At 37.8% G+C, this 19,196-nt stretch overlaps 1 protein-coding gene across 32 annotated transcripts in view; it reads left to right on the top strand.

Moving 5' to 3' along the window:
• Positions 1–19,196, top strand: part of INPP4A (inositol polyphosphate-4-phosphatase type I A) — a 113,962-nt gene that overhangs the window by 38,135 nt on the left and 56,631 nt on the right. For 18 of the 32 annotated variants that reach the window (XM_079300230.1, XM_079300209.1, XM_079300208.1 and 15 more), the window contains exons 2-3: positions 5,943–6,003; positions 11,971–12,115. The gene's annotated coding sequence lies outside the window, so the exon portion shown is untranslated. Of the gene's footprint in view, positions 1–5,942; positions 6,004–10,055; positions 10,079–11,970; positions 12,116–19,196 lie in introns of those variants that run through there. The other 14 variants (XM_079300238.1, XM_079300236.1, XM_079300229.1 and 11 more) reach the window with 2 other exon arrangements.

Genomic DNA, 19,196 nt, shown 5'->3' with positions numbered 1-19,196 from the left:
TTTATGTGTGGAAGTGAGGGAAGGCTGCCAGTGTCTATGTGCGTGTGTGATCTGAGGAAGGGAGGGGTTTGGCTTCAACACCCATGCTGTCTTTATTCTGACTTCCTTATAAATGCTTTGCCTTTTTTTTTTTTTTTTTCTCCCTGGACGTGCAAATATTTCCTAATACCTCTAGAAGAACTGCATGTTCTTTTCTGTGCTTGTTAGTGGGATTTGTATTTCAGATATCTAAACATCACTGTAGTTTTTAATTTCATGGAAAATCAGAATGTCACAAAGGGCTGCCAGTAAGATTTTATTGTGGGTTAGAAAAAATTTGGCACAGGTAAGAATTGTCTCATTAAAAGCCAGGTGTGTCTTTAAATAGCAATTTTGTGTAAAATTTAGCAGAAAGACAAATGGAGGACAGAACACTTACCAGTGGATATCTGCTTAGCTGATGTTATATTTGTGATAAATAGGAACAAGAACTCTATTAATTTGACTCAATTTGTGTGATGATTTGATCCCCCTTTCAGTCATGAGCAAGGCATCCAGGATAAATGGCAAGAGCTTTTTCTTCCTAGCACAGTGCTTTATTGTCACCAGCAACATTTGCAGACATCTAAAAGATTGCTAAGAAGTTATGTGTCAAATAAGCATTGGGGAGGGCTGTGCTAGCTGATGAAGGAAGAATGTTACAGTGTGCAGCATTTATTTTTTGAAAGCATGATATCTTTCCCAGCCTCCCTAGAATCTGCATTTTTTCCTTTGTTCCTTTGTGATTCACATTTCTGAGAAAACAGCCTTCACAGTAATCATGACTATTATATGAGAAGTTAATAATGCAGCCTAGATTTCTCCATATTGTACTGTATGTTTCATGGCTGGACTTCCCATTTACATGAGCTCTCAAGCTGCTTTTGAGGGCTCATAAAATGAACATTACAAGGTCATTGCAGTAAGGAAAACCTATCTTAATGTTTCAACATCTTGAGAATTTGTGTAAAACTGAACATCCTCAGAAAATTATCATTTGGTTACACTGCATGGAGATAATTTCCAACCATTGTTCCTTGGGTGTTTAGTTTTACAGTGAAATATTATCTAGCTTGAAAACATTGCCTCCCATGATAAAAAAAGGGAGAGGCATTGTGGGCATTTGGTAGCTAAGTAAAATATGTCTTACTGTGACAATGATAGAATAAATTAAAGGAGAGTGAGAATTTTAGATACTGGACACCATTCATTTACTATCAACACTATCACACAACTGTTCACCGTTGGTGCACCATGGTCCTGGGTGTCACCTCATCTTTTTTGGATAAACATATGGTTGGGTCAGTAATGCTTATGAAATCAAACCAAACTCTTTAGTATGTAAAAATAGAATATGAAATACAGGATCTACTTGTGCAAACCACTTTAACCTTGAGACTGTCTTTTGTAATCTTCTCTTCCTTCTCTTCAAAATGGGGCTTTCCATTTGGCAGAACTGCACTCTTTATCTAGATGGACTTTGTGGAGGTTCATATTTGAGAGTGTTGAGGAATGGACCTAATGTTGGGTCATGCTCTGGGTTCTGACTCTGTGTGTTCAACCTGGGGAGGTATTGCTGTGTTCTCTGATTTTCTTTTCATAAAAATCAGGTGCAGAGCACCTGTTGTTCCTGTGTTTCTGCCCAATAAGAAGTTGTGACTCCTTCAGGAACACAGCCTGGCATTAGGAATGCTAAAGCACTGCTGCAACCAAGTGATAGATAGAGTTGCAGACACGTGTTTTATTTCTTCACAAATGGGAGCTGAGAATAGATAAAAATTTAATGTTGTGTACATAATGTGCACAGTACAGGTTGCATACATAATGCAAGCCAATCTGAAATAATTCTGGGGAAATTAGATGAAGATAAGGTGAGTTTATTCTTTCTGGAGGGTATATTTTGGTGTAGTGGTGACAGCATCTTGTGTAAGTACTGCAAAAAGAGGTGCCATATTGATCACAGTAATGATTTGCTCAGAATAAAGTGAGTTTATCTTCTTTATGTTCTTATATTTCCTGTAAACTGGTATTTCAAAATGGGGAATGAAGAAAGAGTCCAGGAAATCAAATATATAGTTGCAAGAGAGTTTAGACAATGAAGTATTTTGTTTGCACCAAAGCAAAGGAGATCAGATAGAGCACAGCAGGACACACAGTATTTTCTGTCTTCTGTCTGCTAGAAAAAGAACATGCTGCCTGTGTCTGTAGGCTGATTACTGGAAAGTGGAGCCTTTAAAATACATTTACAGGAAATATCTTCTGAGCTACACCAGATCTAACAACTTGCTTTGAATGAGCACTAGTTTGCAGCTCTGCTGTCATGTGGTTCATCCTCAGCTTCTTTTCCACTGCAGAGGTTCTTACTCCTCAAATTTGCCACTATTATCAGCAAACAGTCCTTCCCTGTTCCAAGCTTTTAGAGAGCTTTGGTTTTGCATTGTGCCTTTAGCAAAGTGTTCTATTTTGCTCTTTTGTTCAGTCTGAGTATTCTGGGGAGAAGTGGGGTGGGGTGGTGGGGTATTTTTTTTGTTTGTTTGCTTTTGATATGGTGTGCTTTGGATAATTTTTAAAAGACATTTAGTTTATACCAACATGTGCCATTTTGCTGACAGACAGAAGGAGGGGAAAAGTGAGGAAGGCAATGGGAGACAGTAGTTTAGATTGGCATAGCTCTCGAGGGAGTAGCACATCTGTTGGACTGAACCTGGACAAAATATATCAAAGATAACCTCCAGCCAAAGTAGCTCTGTTTTTCCTGGTTAACTAATAGACAAAAATCACACCTGGTGTCATGGGTTGCACTTACCCTTCTGAGGTGTTTGCACCACATTTAATTGCAAAGGAAAAGTGTTATTTGTGCCTTCCTTCCTGGAACAATTTAGCTGCTTTCTAGTGAGTCAGAAAAAAAGAAGAAGGGAGCATGGAGGAGAAAGTGAGGGATTTCCAGTGGGAGCATGTATACTCCCTAATACTTTTATGTTTGGTTTTTATTACACTGATGTTTTTCTACAGAAAATGGTGTCATGCACTTAACTTTCTGCATTTTGGAATAATGGTGTGGCAGATTTAATTGAGAACTGATGTTTTCCTTATACTTCCTAGATGCAAGTATAAATGATTGGGGAGAAAAAAAGGCCTCACTATATATAATTTCCTTACAGTGAAGGATCTGAATAGCATTTAAAATCTGGCAGCAGGCTCTAAGGTTTGAACTGCCATCATCAGTCGATTGCAAAACAATTTCTGAATGGTTTTAATTAAGCAAAACTATGCTGCAGTCTTTAACAGAATGTTTGGGGTTTTTTTTCTGTAATGAAGCTGTCTTAATGCAAAAGGCCAGAGACAGAAGGCAGAACATGTAATGAGGTCCTTTGCCCTTAAAGGTCCTTTGATGCAATGTACAGTAGTACATTACCACACTCTGCTATGGTTTTACTGCTATTACAGGGCAATATAATTTTTAAAAAGTTACAATGTGGAGTGACAAAGGGTGACTTGCATTGGTGCCCAGTTAGAATTGTTCACCTGCAAGTGCCATTGGCATCTCTGGGAATGTAATACCTGGGCATATGCTGCTGGTCTTCAGTTTAGTTGTTATAGCTAAAGCTGCACTTTGAGGCTTCAGGTACCAAAGTGCAACAGAGCTGGAGTACAATTAAAAACTGTGGTTGTATAAAAGAGGAGAACTTAAAGATGGCCTCTAGAAATGTAGTTGAAAACCCAAAGTTACTTTCAGAAGGGGATGCAGAGCAGGAGGGCATCTGCAGGAGGTAAGAACTTGCAGAGAGATTGGTAGGTAGGTCTTGCTTTCTCTGCAGAAGTTGATTTTTTAAAAAAATCTCACTGATGGGCTCATTTCAAAACACATCAGTTTAACACTAATCTCAGTGTTGCTTTGCAAGATGGGTGTGACTTGCTGAAGATAGTGAACAAGTTACATATCTAACTTTGCAATAAAGAAGCATGATGTAGTTACTAGGTTGGGTTGTCTCTATTTTACAGATACCTAAGCTAAGCAAATAAGATGAAAAGGATTTGCCTGTCTCCACAGAACTAAGCTGCTTTTTGTCACAGTGTTGTGAATAGAACGTTTAGATTCCTTTATCATCTCAGTCATTTTAATTTCTTCCTTTAAATTAAATAAATAATAACTGCCAGGTTGCCAGGTTTAAGTATTTATATTAGATGTCCTGAAGGTGAATGGTGGTACAGTATATTACAGGATGGATTTTACTGTAGTAGGTCCACAGTATCAGCTCTTGATCTTGTGATTGTGACTAGCATTGACTTACCTTGGGAGCAGCCTTCTTGTTATCTAGGAGCTTTTGCTGCACCTGCCCTGCTTTTAGAGTGGAAAAAGAAAAAAATAACCATATTGATTAAATGCAGTTAAAGAAGCTATAAAGGATATTAAATATTAAATACTTACCCCGAAAAGAGCTCCATATAATGTTACAGGTCTCTGTCCTCTGGAGGGCAAAAAGGCAGGGTTAATTAAATGCTTTGTAACTTCTCATCTGAACTGATTGTCATAGAAGTGAACCTGAAGTTGGTTCTGCCTTCACCTTGGACAATGCAAAGAGAACAAAACCTAAGCTGCTTTGCAGGCCACTTGTATGAAGGGGTATAATTTTCTAAGAAGTTTTCGATGCTTTGCTGTTGAGTCCATGAAAGCACAGGGCTGACTTCGGTTTCCTGAGTTGTTCACTCTAGTTACAACATTGGCATAGCACTCCTATTATATGGAAAACAAGGTTACCTTTGGCTAAACTGTGTTTCTTCCTTGCTATTATTCAGTTTAGGTCTGTTACTTTGTTAACATCCTGTTTATCTTAACACTTTTTTCAGCTCACTGATGAAAGCCCTTGTCATGTATTTCTGAGGAGCAAATTGTAACTCATCTAAGCTCCCACTTTGCTGAGTTTAACAATCTTTTTGCAGAAGGTGACTCTTCCTTGCCTGCACAAGCCTTTCTCTACTTTCTGCAGGCTGAGCCGGCTGGTGTCCAGCTTACTGTAGCAAGTGTTTCTGACTTAGTTTCATTGCTGCTTCTTGTAGCAACAGGAGCACACTGGGTGGTACACCCTACTGAAGTATCTTTCTTTATGTGGCTGTGTTATCTGACTGGAAGGCCTTCTTTCTTCTAGGTTTTTTCCAACTGATAAGCTCCCAATTGGTTGCAGAAGTTCTTGTTAGTCTGTAGTGTGCTGTTTTATCTTGGTACTTTTTAGCTTCTTTCTTTTATTTCAGTCCTGGTTCTCTTTTGTTAGTTTTGCTGTAAACTGATGAATTGCATCTTGATTATTGCATCAGGCATTTGAACACTGCTTTATGTATGAATCTCTCCTGAGTTTAATGTGCTTTGCTTGTGCATTTTTCTATGAATTAAGGATTTATCTTTATTAATCTTACTGTATATATTTATATGGTTGCCCTATCTGTACATTTTAATAGAGAAGCATTTTCTCCACATAGGAACCTGTTGACTTGCCACAGTTTTATAGTGCCACAGTCAAAGATTTCTAACATGCTCTGTTGAAGCAAAATGGTTGATATTTCAGGTTAAAAATTACACTGGAAGTCATACTACTTGAAATGTTTTGACCTTAAGGTAAAAAATTTGATCCATAGAGTTATTTGGTACCTCCCAGTTATACAGACTTTGTTCTCTGAGTGTAAATAAAGAGGTGAAGGTGTGAAACTGAATGAACAATTTTGTTTCAAATGATGGAGAAGCTCTGTTATAAAATGTTAACACTCAGACTTTTTTCATAAGTTTTTCGTGGTTTTGTTCCTATACTTATTACTTACTGCTCCCCTCCCCCAAAAATAAAATCCTATGCTACTAGCCTGTTTATTTGATTGTAGCCTGTTTATTTGGGTTGATTCAGTCAGAAATAATTTGTCCTTTTTGTGTCTTTCAGACTTCATTAAAAAAAGAACTGGATACACATGCTGAATTTCATTTATGAAAGGTGAAGTAAGGTAAGATAATTTTAGTGATTACTACTGTAATGTGTGATAATCTGTTGACACTGAGGGCAAGAGTTCAAAGATTCATCATAAATTAGGGGCAGATTCATCATAAATTAGGGGCATTAGCCTTGGAAATAATGAAACACTGGCAAGGTTTGATGTTCTGGTACCAGTGGCATGCTTTTATACTATGGTTTTTATTGTGGGTAGTTCATTATATTGGCCAGGGGTTTTCTGTTCTTATTTGGTTGCCCACAGAAGTGAGGAAGTTCAATAGGTAGTGACAGGAGGATATGTGTGTATTTAGATAAACTATGTGTTTCTGGAAGTCTGTGAGGTTTAAAGTACAGCCTATGCTGAAGGGCCGATATTTGTTGCCTCTTTCTACTGTAGGAACAAACCAGTCTTTCTTTAGTTTTTCTCCTTAAACATCCGGAGATGGAAAAAGGCAGGTCTGCCTGTCATTGAGCATTGCTGTAGCTTAGAGCACTGTCCTTCAGAAGGGGATGAACCCTGCTGGGCACTTCACAAACATGTGCCAAGTATTTGCTTCTCCACAGTGAGAGAGCTGCTTTGTGTCCTGTGGTGTGGCAGGGTGCAGAGGCTGATGGTCACATTACTGGGCCCTGAGATACAAATCTCTGTCCTGGTGGAGCTCCTGCTAACAGAAGTGAGAAGACTCTTGGCCACTTGTTTCCAAGCAAAGTTCAATCATATGATTCCTCTTGTTTCCTGTATGCAGAGCAGCTGTGTTTTGAGCTGAGCAGCTGCTTCTGGTATTCCAGAGAGTAAGAGAAGTTGGACCACTTATGCTGATGAGATGGGGGATGTGGCCTGAACTGCATGGCAGTATGAAGCACATTAGTAAAATGAGTCTTCTGGTAGAGGCAGGAGGTTTTGCTGGAATAGGAGGCAGTGAGAGGTGAAACAGGATGCTCTTGGTCAAGTGTAATGCTTATGGTTGCTTGCAGAAATTGAGGGTGGGCTTCAGTGCCCTTGTCCCTGATGTAGTTCCTTGAGTGCCCTTTTACAGAGTTCAGCAAGTAATGAATGGTGGAGTAGAGTCAATGGTGAACTGTATTGACTTCTCAGAAGTGTTATTCCCCTGCTCCTGCTAAGGGAGTTCAAATTGTAAGATCAAGCAGACAAAGCAGATTTATTTTCTCCTGCAGCATTGCTTTCTTTGTGTTAAATGTGTGTCTTAATGCAGACTGAGAATCAATTACTGAAATGTCTAGAGAGGTGTGCTGCCATGATTGTGCCTACATCTGAAATTAAAGGAAATGGTCGATACCATGGACTGTTATTTAATTGGGGCAGAATGGAATAGAGTGCACAACAGAATGCTCTAGAGGTTTATATATAATTTTTTTCCTTTCACCATCTTGAACTGCTCAGTGAAGAACAACTTGGGAGTCAGGCATGCATTTGCAGTTCTTTCTCCATTCCAAGAAGGTCAGGATAAAGTTGCCAGCAGCAAATTAGTATTGCCAGACCCTGTAGCTATATTGCAATTTTAAAGGAATTGCAGTATTACTAGTCATTCATGCTGTCTTTCTGTCTTTTGTTAATCATTGTCTTCATTGGAAAAGAAATGCCTGAGGCAATCCTTCATCTCCATCCAATGCAGTGCTGCTTCTTGCTGAAGAAATTAAAAAAGAATTTTCATTCTACCCCAAGACAGCTATGACTTCTCCCCTGTGGGGTCTATCACCACACTTGCAAAGAAATCCATAATAATAGAGCTAAAAGTCAGCATTTGGGGCTCCCCTACAGGGACAGCATATCATCCTAATTAGATATTTCTCAAATACAGCCTTGACTATATAACTCACTCCATATTTTGTCAGATTACACTACCTGCTTGAAACTTTGTGTTAGAGTATGTACAGAGAGAAAATAGGAAAGAAGGAAAAGAGATTGCCACCACTTCTGTTTGCCTGCTTGCTTGGTATTTTAGTGCATATTTTCTTTCCACTAATGTAGATTTAGTGGCTTCTTTATAAGGAATCAAAGTCTGTGTTGCATGTATAAAGCTCCACATAATTTTTTAATTAAGGCTCCTTAATTGTGTATAAGACAGGGTGACATATCTGAAAAATGTGCCCCAGCTAAAGTATACACTGGTGTAGATGATGAGTGGGTAACTGACTAAAAAGAGGTGATCATTAATATAAGCACAGCAAGCTGCTTTATGATTATTGTTGTTCACTTTAACTGCAAGTTTACTATCTGTTTTTTATAGTTTGGGTTTTTTAGGAAAAACCACCAGCATTTGCTAGTTTGTGCCTTTTTCCTCCTTGCCAATTTGTAAAGTATAAATGAAGAGCAGGCCATGTGTAACTGTGTGGCTGTGTTAAATGTGCAGTGCTCTTGTTTTTTAGAGCATAATGTTCATAATCCTCCTGTTAATGCTAGATTGATTCCTGCCCCATGCCAATGTGGCATGTGTAATTGCAGTAACTACATGTGCAGTCATTGCATGATCTGTGGTACTTGGCCTTTCTGTAATATTCTGCATTCCATTAGAGGGTTTTCTGACTGCTGGCTTTAGTATACAGAGCTAACCATGGCTTTTAGCAGTGAAGAGAGAGATGAAGAACTGAGTTTGAATAATATGTTACATGAAGACATAATGGTGTTGAATAGAGCTGAATACAGGGAGAGGGAAAGAGAGAAGAGTAAGAGGACATAATGTCACATAGATAATGAGAACAGCTGAAGAGGGCACAGGGAGAAGGCAGAAACAGAATTTCAAATGCTTTAAGTGTCTGGAAATGACAGTGATCTATGAGCTATTACTTTGGTTCTTTCTGTCTTCTTCTGCCTTCTGTCTCTTTTTATAAATATTTTAATAATAATTAAATATTTTTATAATTTTTGTTATTATATTTTATGTAATACAAAGTCTTTCATAAATATTTTGTCTATGTTATGTTCTATGCAAGCACAAAAATTGAGCTTTTTCTGGAATTGAATACTACTCTTACATGAAGCCCTTTAAAGTCTACAGAACTTTATCCTCTCCAAGCTTGCATTCAATTCAATAACATTAATTTTACTCCTGTGTTTGCATTTTAATTATAAAGCTGTTACAATATTTAAATTATAAAATGTCCAGTACCTAATTGTTAATAATCTCAGTACTATTCTTGGGAGATACAAAGATGAAATACCACAGAATAATAATGAGGGTTTCAGTAATAATTGTATCACTAAAACATACTGTGAGAATTAACAATCTGACCCATCTAAACCAACCTTCAAAACCAGCTGCCTACCATGCTTTCATTCTTGAAAACTCTGCATTTGGATAATTTCCTACTTCATTACTATTTTCCTTTTAGCTATGAAGATAAGATAGAAATTTTCTGTGTAGGTCCTCAGGCACAAACTTCCCCGTATCAAAAGGTCTGGACTGTGCAGTACAAACACTTGTAAAGACTCTGTATGGTCTCCATACGTATGGACTGCAATAACTTGAAGCACTGCAATAAAAGACAAAAAATCTGCAGTTTGCTTCAGATTGAGGTATTGCTAGCATGCTACTCTCTGAAGAATAAATAGCAAAATAGGCTCATAGTTATTTTTAACTTTAGTGCAGGATTTTTCATGACTTTGGGGAGTGCAGGGGAATATTTTGAATTCATATGTTTAATCTGAAGTCAGACATCTCAATAAAAGTCTTTTGTAGTCACTGAGGATCTGCAGCCCTTGGTAAAGTCAGGAGTAATTTTCAGTGATCTGAATTCTCTCAGAAAGTCAGGTCAGTCTTAAAATCTACACCAGGAGAAATCTTAACTTTTCTGCTTGTTTCAGTGGAACTGAAACTTATGGTATATGTCTTCTCATGTACTACTCCCAAGCTCACCTTGCTGAACCAGAATTTGTTTGGTCATATAATCTCCTGAGTTGGAAGGAACCCACAAGGATCATCAAGTCCAACTCTTGATCATGCACAGGACAGTCCCAAGAATCCCACCATGTGCCTGAGAGTGTTGTCCAAATGCTTCTTGAACCCTGTCAGGCTCATGCTGTGACCTCTTCCCTGGGGAGCCTGTTCCAGTGCCCAACCACCTTCTGGGTGAGGAACCTTTTCCTGATATCCACCCTGACCATATCAATACAGCTTCATCCATTCCCTTGGAATCCTGTCACTGGTCACCAAAAAGAAGAGATTGGTTCCTGCCCTTCCACTTGTACCCCTCCTATTGGATGCCTCATAGCTATTAATTTAGCACAATTAAACATTTTTAGCTGTGATATTCAGAAGAAATCTTAACTGCTTATTTCGGCTGTTGTGTGACGTGCAGGCAGCTCCAAGCCTATTTCTAAAGCACTAAGATGCTCAACTCATACATTTACTGTTTGAAGAATGAATCAATAAGTGAGTGTATTAAAATTCAGGCCAGATTTGTCTGAAGGAGGCAACATATACAAATATTACCTTTTAACAAGATGATTACTTGCAGTTCAAGGCAGAGAAATGCAAAAGTGGGTCAGAAAAAGAACTTAAAATTGCAGACTAAGGAAATGTTTTGTGCTTTTAAGGGTTTCTTTTTGCATTTTTTGTCAAGCTGGCTGAGATACCAAAGAAGAGGAAGAAAAACAACAAAAAAAATCTTACAGCATGTTAACAGTTTTCTTGAAATGAATAGTGTATTTATTCTTTCAAAAAGCTTTTGAATATTATAAAAAAAATCATTATGCCTTGTAAGAGAAACTTTTCCAGATGTTACATGCTCGAGTGACCCAAGTAATCAAAAAGCCTACATAAACATAATTCAACAGTTTGAGAATATAAGAAATTGTACTGAATAATGAGAATTTAAGGTACTATGTGACTCTTAAGAGACTTGTGTGACAAAGTCCCACGAACATTTCAGATTTGTACTGGGATTTCCCATAGAATCATTAAGACTGGAAAAGTCTCCCAAGATCATTGAGTCCAACACATATAATGTTATACAAGGGCTTTAGCTATATCTCTGGTTTTGTCTCAGGAGGTTTCAGGAAGTCTTGGGTGTTTTACACATGATTTTACATTTCTTGGAAGAAGCATCCAGTATCTGCATCTCTCATATTTTAAAATCAATCAGACTTTCTGGCTGTCAGAATTGCTTTTTAAGTTGCTCCATTGGGAGTTTCCAACTTGGGAGTTTCTTAAAGGTGCCTTTTTTATGTATGAGTGAAATATAGATCCCTTACTAAGATTTTTTTAGAGGACTTTTATTACTCATACTATTGAATTTTATATATATGGAAAATGGGATCTAGACAACTTCAGACTTGTTAATTTGACCCTAATAACCTTAGAATTTTTTTAAGGAATAAATAATTAAAAACATGGGAGTTGAGTGGAGGGAAGATGAAACACAATCTATTTTTCTAAGATAGGTCATGTCAAGCTGGCCTAGTATCTTTTTTTAATAAGAAAGTAGGTTTTCTAGAAAAATAAGTGGGCTATATCTGGTCTCTCTGGATTCTACTGAGCCATTTAACCAGGTGTTGCATCAAAAATACTGTTCAAGGTGGAGGAAGATTAGGTTAGTGTTAGAACTGTAAAGGCACCCAAAGAACTGACACAGGAGAGACAGAAGGAGGTAGATATATGTGATGAATTATTCTCTGGGGGTTGACTTGTTTATTTTTCTTGAGGGTTTTTTGTTTGTTTTGTCTTGTTGTATTCTGCAGTTGATATTGTTGGTGTGCTGTATTGAAAGCAGGCTGTTGAAACTCCTGGATGGGAGGACCTTAATTTCTAGTGCAGTTTTAGATGGAGTGATTATACAGTTAATTGGACAATTAGATAATCCTAAAGGGATGGAATTCAACCCAGCAAAGTGTCATGAATTCTCTTATCCAGTTTAACCTTGGTGTCAAAATTAGCAGTATGACAGTCTTATGTAATCAGTGGAAAGGGGAAGATTTTTAATTAGGCACCCAACCCCTGCTTTCTGTCTTGACTGTTAACAGAGCCTGGGCACCTGACTGGCATCAGTGCTGAATGCCTGAAACTGGATGGTGCTACAGCCTCAGCTTAGGAAGTAATGCAACAACTTTTCCTGTGAAGAGGGAGTTCAGCAATGGAAGATTTTGAAGGAGAAAGGCCTGTATGAGGGTAAGTGGGTTCAAGTTTGTTTTTAGTCTGTCAATTTGACATCATTATGAAAATGATGTATGGGGTACAGGCAAGTGTCAAAAAGGTATTTCCAGTTGAGAGAGGGCTGGGTGCATTTGGGCTGGGACCTGATCTAGAATGAGTGTGCAACACTTCTTGCAGTATCTGAGAAACTTCATGTCAATATGTAATAGAGGCAGGGAAACTGAAAGACGGTAGATTTAGATTAGATGTGAAGAAGTAATTTTTTATGGTGTGAGTGGTGAGACAGGTTGCCCAAAGAAGCTGTGGATGACCCATCCCTGGAAGAGTTCAAAGACAGATTGGATGCTGCTCTGAACAACATGGTCTAGTGGAAAGTGTCCCTAGCCATGGCAGGTTTGGTTGGTTTTTAACATCCATTCCAACCCAAACCATTCTGTGGAAAACTGCAGGGATGATCAGAGTGCTTATGTTACAAGAAGAGTCTGAGAGACTGAGAGCTGTGTTGGATATGTCAGGAAGACTGATAAAATGGGAAATGTAATTGCCACAGCTCTGCTGTTAGGGTTCTGGGAAGCATTGAAATGTGGCTGATATCAGCTAGGTGATAGCCAACAAGCAGAATGTCTGCAGGTCATCAGAGGACTAATGCAGGTCTATGTGCAACATTATGGTACTGTAGGAAAATTATGATACCAAACTAGAAGTGTCTACTTGTGAGATTTAGAGGTGATGCAAACTGAATATATGACATGTCTTACTGATTGAGTTTGTGCATTCACCTAGCATGTGGATAAAATATTTAACCAACACAGAATGCACAGTGATAATTCCATAATACATGACATAGTTAGTAGGAGAATGCTTTATGTGCAGTTATAGACAAGCTTAAAGATTTATGAAGGTCAATGATTGCTTGGATTCTTTGGACTTAGGCTGTTTGGTAGCTTGTGCTCTTTGATGGCTCCTACAGAGTGTGGTGCTTACTGTCTGCTGTATTGCCCTGCTGTTGCCCTGCATGGCACAGGGAAAGCTCTGTGATAAATCAGGCTTTGAGTGAATTTGCAGGGCTGGACAAAGGCATGTTAAGCTTAGCCTGTGACAAAGATACATTTAGAAGCTGACTGCTAGATAGCAAACCCATGACCACTGAGAGAAAAGCTTGCTCTGAAGTGAAAACTGTGGTTGTAGATCCATGATGTGCCTGTAGTGACAAGTGATGGGTGCAGCACTTACAGTCAGTGACAGCCCTTGCCCCAGATACCTCCTTAGTTTGGCAAACACTGAAACTTAAAACTGTATGTTAGTGAAGAGCTGCCCTTTCCCTGGATGCTGCTTTGTCCCAACAATGGGTTCAAAAAGGAGCTGAATCCTTAGAGCAAGGGTGAGTAATGTGCTTTCTGCTCTGTTGCAAATCCTGAGTTGCTCTAATTGGCTTTACCAGCTATTAAGAGATTGATCAGGTTGCTTCTTTACCAGAAGTCTTCATAAAATAGCAGGAGGAAAATGTCACGTAAAGAAAAAATTTTAATGTACTTCTGGCAGCACTATGTTTAGTTCTCCAGTTATTTGTTCATTAATAAGGGCTCAGCCTGGGATTCTGAGGTTTTTAAGTGCCAAGAAATATCAGGAGAGAGTCGTATAGCTCCTCTTTTTTTTTTTTTTTTTTTTTTTTTCCTTCTGCTTTGTAATTAATTATTGTATAGTGGTACTAAGTGTTATTGTTCTGTGGTAAAAACAATTGTATGATGATCTCACAGTCCTTAGCTGGAAAGTTGCCACAGTGAAAAAACTCTGTTTATGCATGAAATTCAGTAGTTTGGAAGAGGGTTGTTCTGTTGGAAGCAGTGCTTTGAATGACAGTCCAAGAGGAGGGATGACAAGGAGGGGAAGATTGAAAAAAGTGTGAAAATGTGTCAGGGCTCTTTCAGGTTTATTTTTTATTAGTCATGGTCAACTACCTTAAATTTAGAATCTGTCCTAGTTTATATATGGCTTTTTTCCCCCTGTATTCTAGGTTTTATTTAGCTCCAAGTCATGTTTTTCTGGCTAGTAAACTGGGGGTTTATTTTGAAAATCTGTCTAAGCTTCTTCCTGAGAGACAAAACTTGGAGCATCTCAGGCCTGCATAGCTGTAACTTAAAAAGATACCCAGAAAAACTGGAAGAACATCACTTGAAGATATTTCTGGAAAAGAAAAGATTATAAGGTCTGAGGGAACCACCTCTAAATTTCAGGAAAAAGATATCTCACAGTCATAATGGGGAAGAAGAAGAAACAGAAGAATTTCCAGCAAACCCAGATTCTTTGTGTGTGGGAATGGGGGGTGAGGGGGATGGCTGTGGATCAAATAGGCACAATCTACTGTTGGAGATCATTACTAAACATGAGATGCTGAAATGCAAATTTAATCTTGTTTCATAGTCTCTTAAGATAGCTGTTTGAGAGTTAGAAAAAGTGACCCTTTGAAGGTCATTTCCTTCCTGTCCTTCCCTACTCAATTCTATCTAGTTGCCTATTTTGCTTGACTTCAGTACAGTTCAGTGAAGTGAATTCCATCCAAAGGCTGTACCTCTTGCTTAAACTTTTCATAGCATGGTGTTTAATCAAGGTCAACACTGTCCTTATGCTTTGTTCACACAGATTCTTAAACAGTAATAAAAACCTAAATATTTTTCTACAACAAAACTACACGAACTAGTGAACTCTGTCTCTGCTAAGCTGTGTGCACTACAAGAGAGAAAGTTATTCCAACTTATTTGGATATTCTGTCATGATATTTTAAATAGTATGTTTGCTGTTAGGATAGAATATATGCTATTAAAAACTAAAAATAAATTTTGCCAAGGTATTTTGGGGGTTTGTAGTCAAGCATGATAGAGATAATTTATTCTTGAAATGCGTTTATGTTGATTTTGTTTTGAAACAAGAATATATAACTTGTGGAATATTTATGTTCAAGATTGTTCTGTAATTTTCATATTAAAAAAAACTTTTAATGCAGTTCCTGCTAAATTTTAGCTTCAGAAGTGTCTAAAATGTGAAGATAATCTGAAAGATGTATTATAGAGAAGACCCTTGTAGGAGCATACTGTCTTTAAAAACGTTTTAATGATAAGCTGTCTGAAATTACAGTTTTGCCTTTTCTCCATTTTAACATGAGCAAAGAAGGAGAAAGTTTTAAAAGTGCTGCTCAGCTATTAACACTGAGCTATTTTTGCTGGGACTTTTGAACAGTGATCTACTGTTTCTAAGTGGAGGCACTTTCACTTGTGGTTGTGCATATTCACTTTGGAGACTTTCCTTCAGTCAAATCTGCTGTGATCTGAGACAAGGTGATTTTTGGAGCTGTCCCAGGCAGCTGCCAAATACTGTCAAACATTCAAAGTGAAGGTGCAAAGAAAAACAGTGTGGAGGAATCTCCAGTTGTGTACATCTCTAGGTGTGGTATAGTGTCCTGGAAGCATCTTGGGATGGGCACAGGCCAAAGGTCTGAGGTTCAACAAGGTGAAGTGCTGGGTCCTGCACTTAGTCACAACAACCCCAGGCAGTGCTACAGGCTGTTGACAGAGTGGATGGAAAGGTGTCCATTGGAAAAGGACCTGGGATGCTGGTGACAGCAGCTGGACATGGTGGTGTCACCATCCCTGGAGGTATTCAAAGCACTTGTAGATGTGGCCCTGGGGAGGCGTGGGAGTGGTGGGCTTGGCACTGCTGGGTTAGTGGTTGGACTGGATCTTAGTAGTTTTTTCCTACCTATTGCAATAATTCTGTGATTTTTCAGAAACTTGTAGATCTCCACTTGGAGGAATTTTTCTTGTTATTTGTCTGGCATTCTTAAAGTTTGTTTATCCCATCCTATAAGTTGACCCAGACTCTACCTAATAAACGTGACATGTCTTTAGTGAAAACTGTTAGTACTAGATGAACAAGACCTGACTTTTTAAACTGAATCCATAAGGCACCAACTGTGATTTTTATGGGAGGCAAAGCAGCAAGTGTCAGCTAGCTTTGATTTTCCTTTTTAAATGGCTTTCATTTTGGTTTGAGATACGGAGTAAGGGCTTTGTCTTCAGTATAGAGGGAAGGAAAACTTTCTCCCTAGCTAAACTGACACAGAATCTTGAGGAAAAGACTCCTTTAAAATATTTTTCTACTGCTTTATTTCTTAAATAACTGTGAGTCTCTGTGTATTCTGTTTTTTTCATGCATGAGCCCAGGTTAATACGGGAACTCTATAATTCTACTATGAAGGTGATTTAATAACATTTAAGAAAGGAAAAAAAAGTTAACAGCTTCCTTACAGAAATAAAGTGACAACTTTAGAAAAGAAGATGTAATAAACAAGTTGAAATATGCCAAATTAGTGATTGAAATGTCATGGTAGTAATCTGTTGGAAGTGGAAATACAGAAAAGATGGTAAACAATCAGTCTGCAATCTGTTTTGTGCAATGCCATATTTTGCAGCAAAATCCACCATCCAATGTTATTGGGGAAAAGAAGTCTTACTTTCTAATTGTTTATATAAATGCGTAAATACTTTAGTTTGCTGCTCTGCAATTTTTTCATTGTATTTTTTGAATATTTTAGCAGAAGAGTAATGAGTATCTTCACATGCCAGTCTAACAAGGTTTAAACTTGGCATAGAATTGAATTATTTATCACCATAGTGATTCTGATGTTTCTGTTGTTAGTGAAAAAAAAGAAAATCATCACTGCTTTATTTTGTTATTGTTTTTTAGTTCATAGGCCACAGAAATAGGAACTAGGTAAAAATAGAAATTAGAGTTTAAGAGCATTTAATATATTTTTAACAATAAGGTAGAGGATAATACAAAATTTTTTAAGTCAACAATGATGCAATATCAAACAGATGAGCTCTTAGCTCATCCTTGCTAGTTCAAAGATGAGTTCTTTAACTGTGTACTTAAATGGCTGTTGAAGATAAATTCTGAGAAAAAGTATTGTGTGAATATTTAAGACATGGCACATATCAGTAGTTTGACAAGTAGCATTTAATTTCTAAATTACTTTAATAATAATAGAAAACTTTAATAATTTCCTGATATTTCTCCATGAATCAGCTTCAAAAAAACATAAACTACCAGAAGAAAAGCTTTTTCTGTTTTGGATTCAAAGTATGACAGATCACCATTGTTTTGTGTGGTGCCTGTTGGTGCATTTTAAACTCAAACAATGGGTTGTATGTGTTAACCCATTTGCTTTGATGGGTTAAGTAATAGTTATGAAATCAACCCTGCCACATAGGGTCTATTTCTTGGAGAAGGAAGGCTGGGAGATAAATGCTTTCAGATGGTATTTGATATGGAAGGAGGAAAAAATGGAAAGAAAAAGGTTTTGAGAATTGGTTTTTGGTTTTTTTTGAGGAAGCTCTGCTGGGAGCAAAAGTCAAGCTGTGGGGCAGTGGTTATGGATACAAAGGGCAAAACAGATGCCCAGAGCACTGGGGATTAGTGGTTTCAGTTGACTGTGTTTTACTATGTATTTGTTGATATTTATTCAACTTCAGGAGTTGGAGAAATGAACTTGGTTGTACTTCAGCTTGTCTGAAATTGAGAGTTTGGGTAACTTGCTATGCAGTGAAGGGAAGACAAAAAATATCTCATGATTTTTTATTCAAGTCTTAAAGCAGCTTGTAACTATCCCAGCACAGCTCCAGTCATCTGGTGCCACACTTTGTGGGTCTTGTTTAAAAACTGTATTTCTTCCCCTTCCCTAGGAACACCAAGAAGTACCAATAAGTACTTGGCATCCATTACAAAACATCTTTCATTAGACTGGACTAAATCAGTTTGCTAAATAGGAGCCTCACAGACTAGGAAAGATCTCTTCTATGTCCAGCTGCATCCATCAGCACAGAGATGACACTGGCATATTCTAACTTAATGTTTTGGCTTTGAAGTCATTTAGCATAAAAGAAGTAAGATATCTCTTCTTCTGAGGTCTGTTTCCTTATTAGTGATCAAAAAGGAAAGTCTGAACATGAGAACTGAAATGACTGTGCTTTGTAAAAGTGCTTGGAAAACATACAGGGAAATTACCACACAGTCAGTGGTTTTCTAGAACTGAGGAGAAATTCACAGTATTATGCCCTGTTGAAGCCTGCATTCTGAGTTGTAATTTTGGCACATTAAGGAGTTCCTATATAACATGACAGGATGCATTAGGAAAATGCATTTGGGTAAGTGTTTGTGAATTCTGTTCTTACTTATGCAGGATGGGCCATTGAACATATTTTAACTCTAATTATTTGGATGCCGCTGTTGTCCACTCCCAGGTGGGATCTAATTTTATCTGCAGTTATAAAAGACAGATATAGCTACAGTTTGATGGCATATGCTTTTATGAAATGTTAATAAGTATGTTAATTTTTGCATCTTCTACCTGACTGTATAGTCAAATTTCTATACCTTCTCACCCCCTCTGGATCTCTGAAAACTCTAGTTTTATGCATTTGAAAAACCATAATTTACAGTACCAGTCATTTAAATTAGCCAAACAATTTATGGGCCTTAGGTCATATAATAACTTATAGAGTGTAAATGAAGGATAGAGGACAGTATCTTTGTGACTTTTACATTCTTTACTGAGGCTGCATACCTGAAATTCTCTAGCACTCAGATAATTTCATAGACAAAATAAGGATGAAATTTAGTAGCTCTTTGCCTGTTGAGTGCTCCTTAAAAATCTTGTCTTATTACCCCAGAGCTACCCCTACTGAGGTACTTAGCCACAGAGATACTCAAAATGGAAGAATTAACAAAGTGCTTGTTGGATACACACTAATACCACTTTTTCTGCATCATCCTTCAGTAGCTGGGCGTTCACAGGGCTTTGACACTGTTGTTGTTTCACTATTTAAAGGTCAAGGCTGCTCACCTTCATTTCAAGCAGCAGTTCCTGACTTCTTCCATATAGGTAATGCCAAACTGATTTTTTCCCTAACTCACTTTGTTTTGGATTAGCAAATGTGCTAATTGTTTTTAACTGTATACTTTATGAAGAACTATTTGTCCTGTAGGGTTCCAGTTACTCTTTGTTTTGGTTTTCTTTGTTGAAAATAGATTGATTTCTTTT

Source organism: Erithacus rubecula, assembly GCF_903797595.1.
Source record: "Erithacus rubecula genome assembly, chromosome: 1".
NCBI lineage: Eukaryota > Metazoa > Chordata > Aves > Passeriformes > Muscicapidae > Erithacus > Erithacus rubecula.
This window is presented reverse-complemented; position numbering and strand designations above follow the sequence as displayed.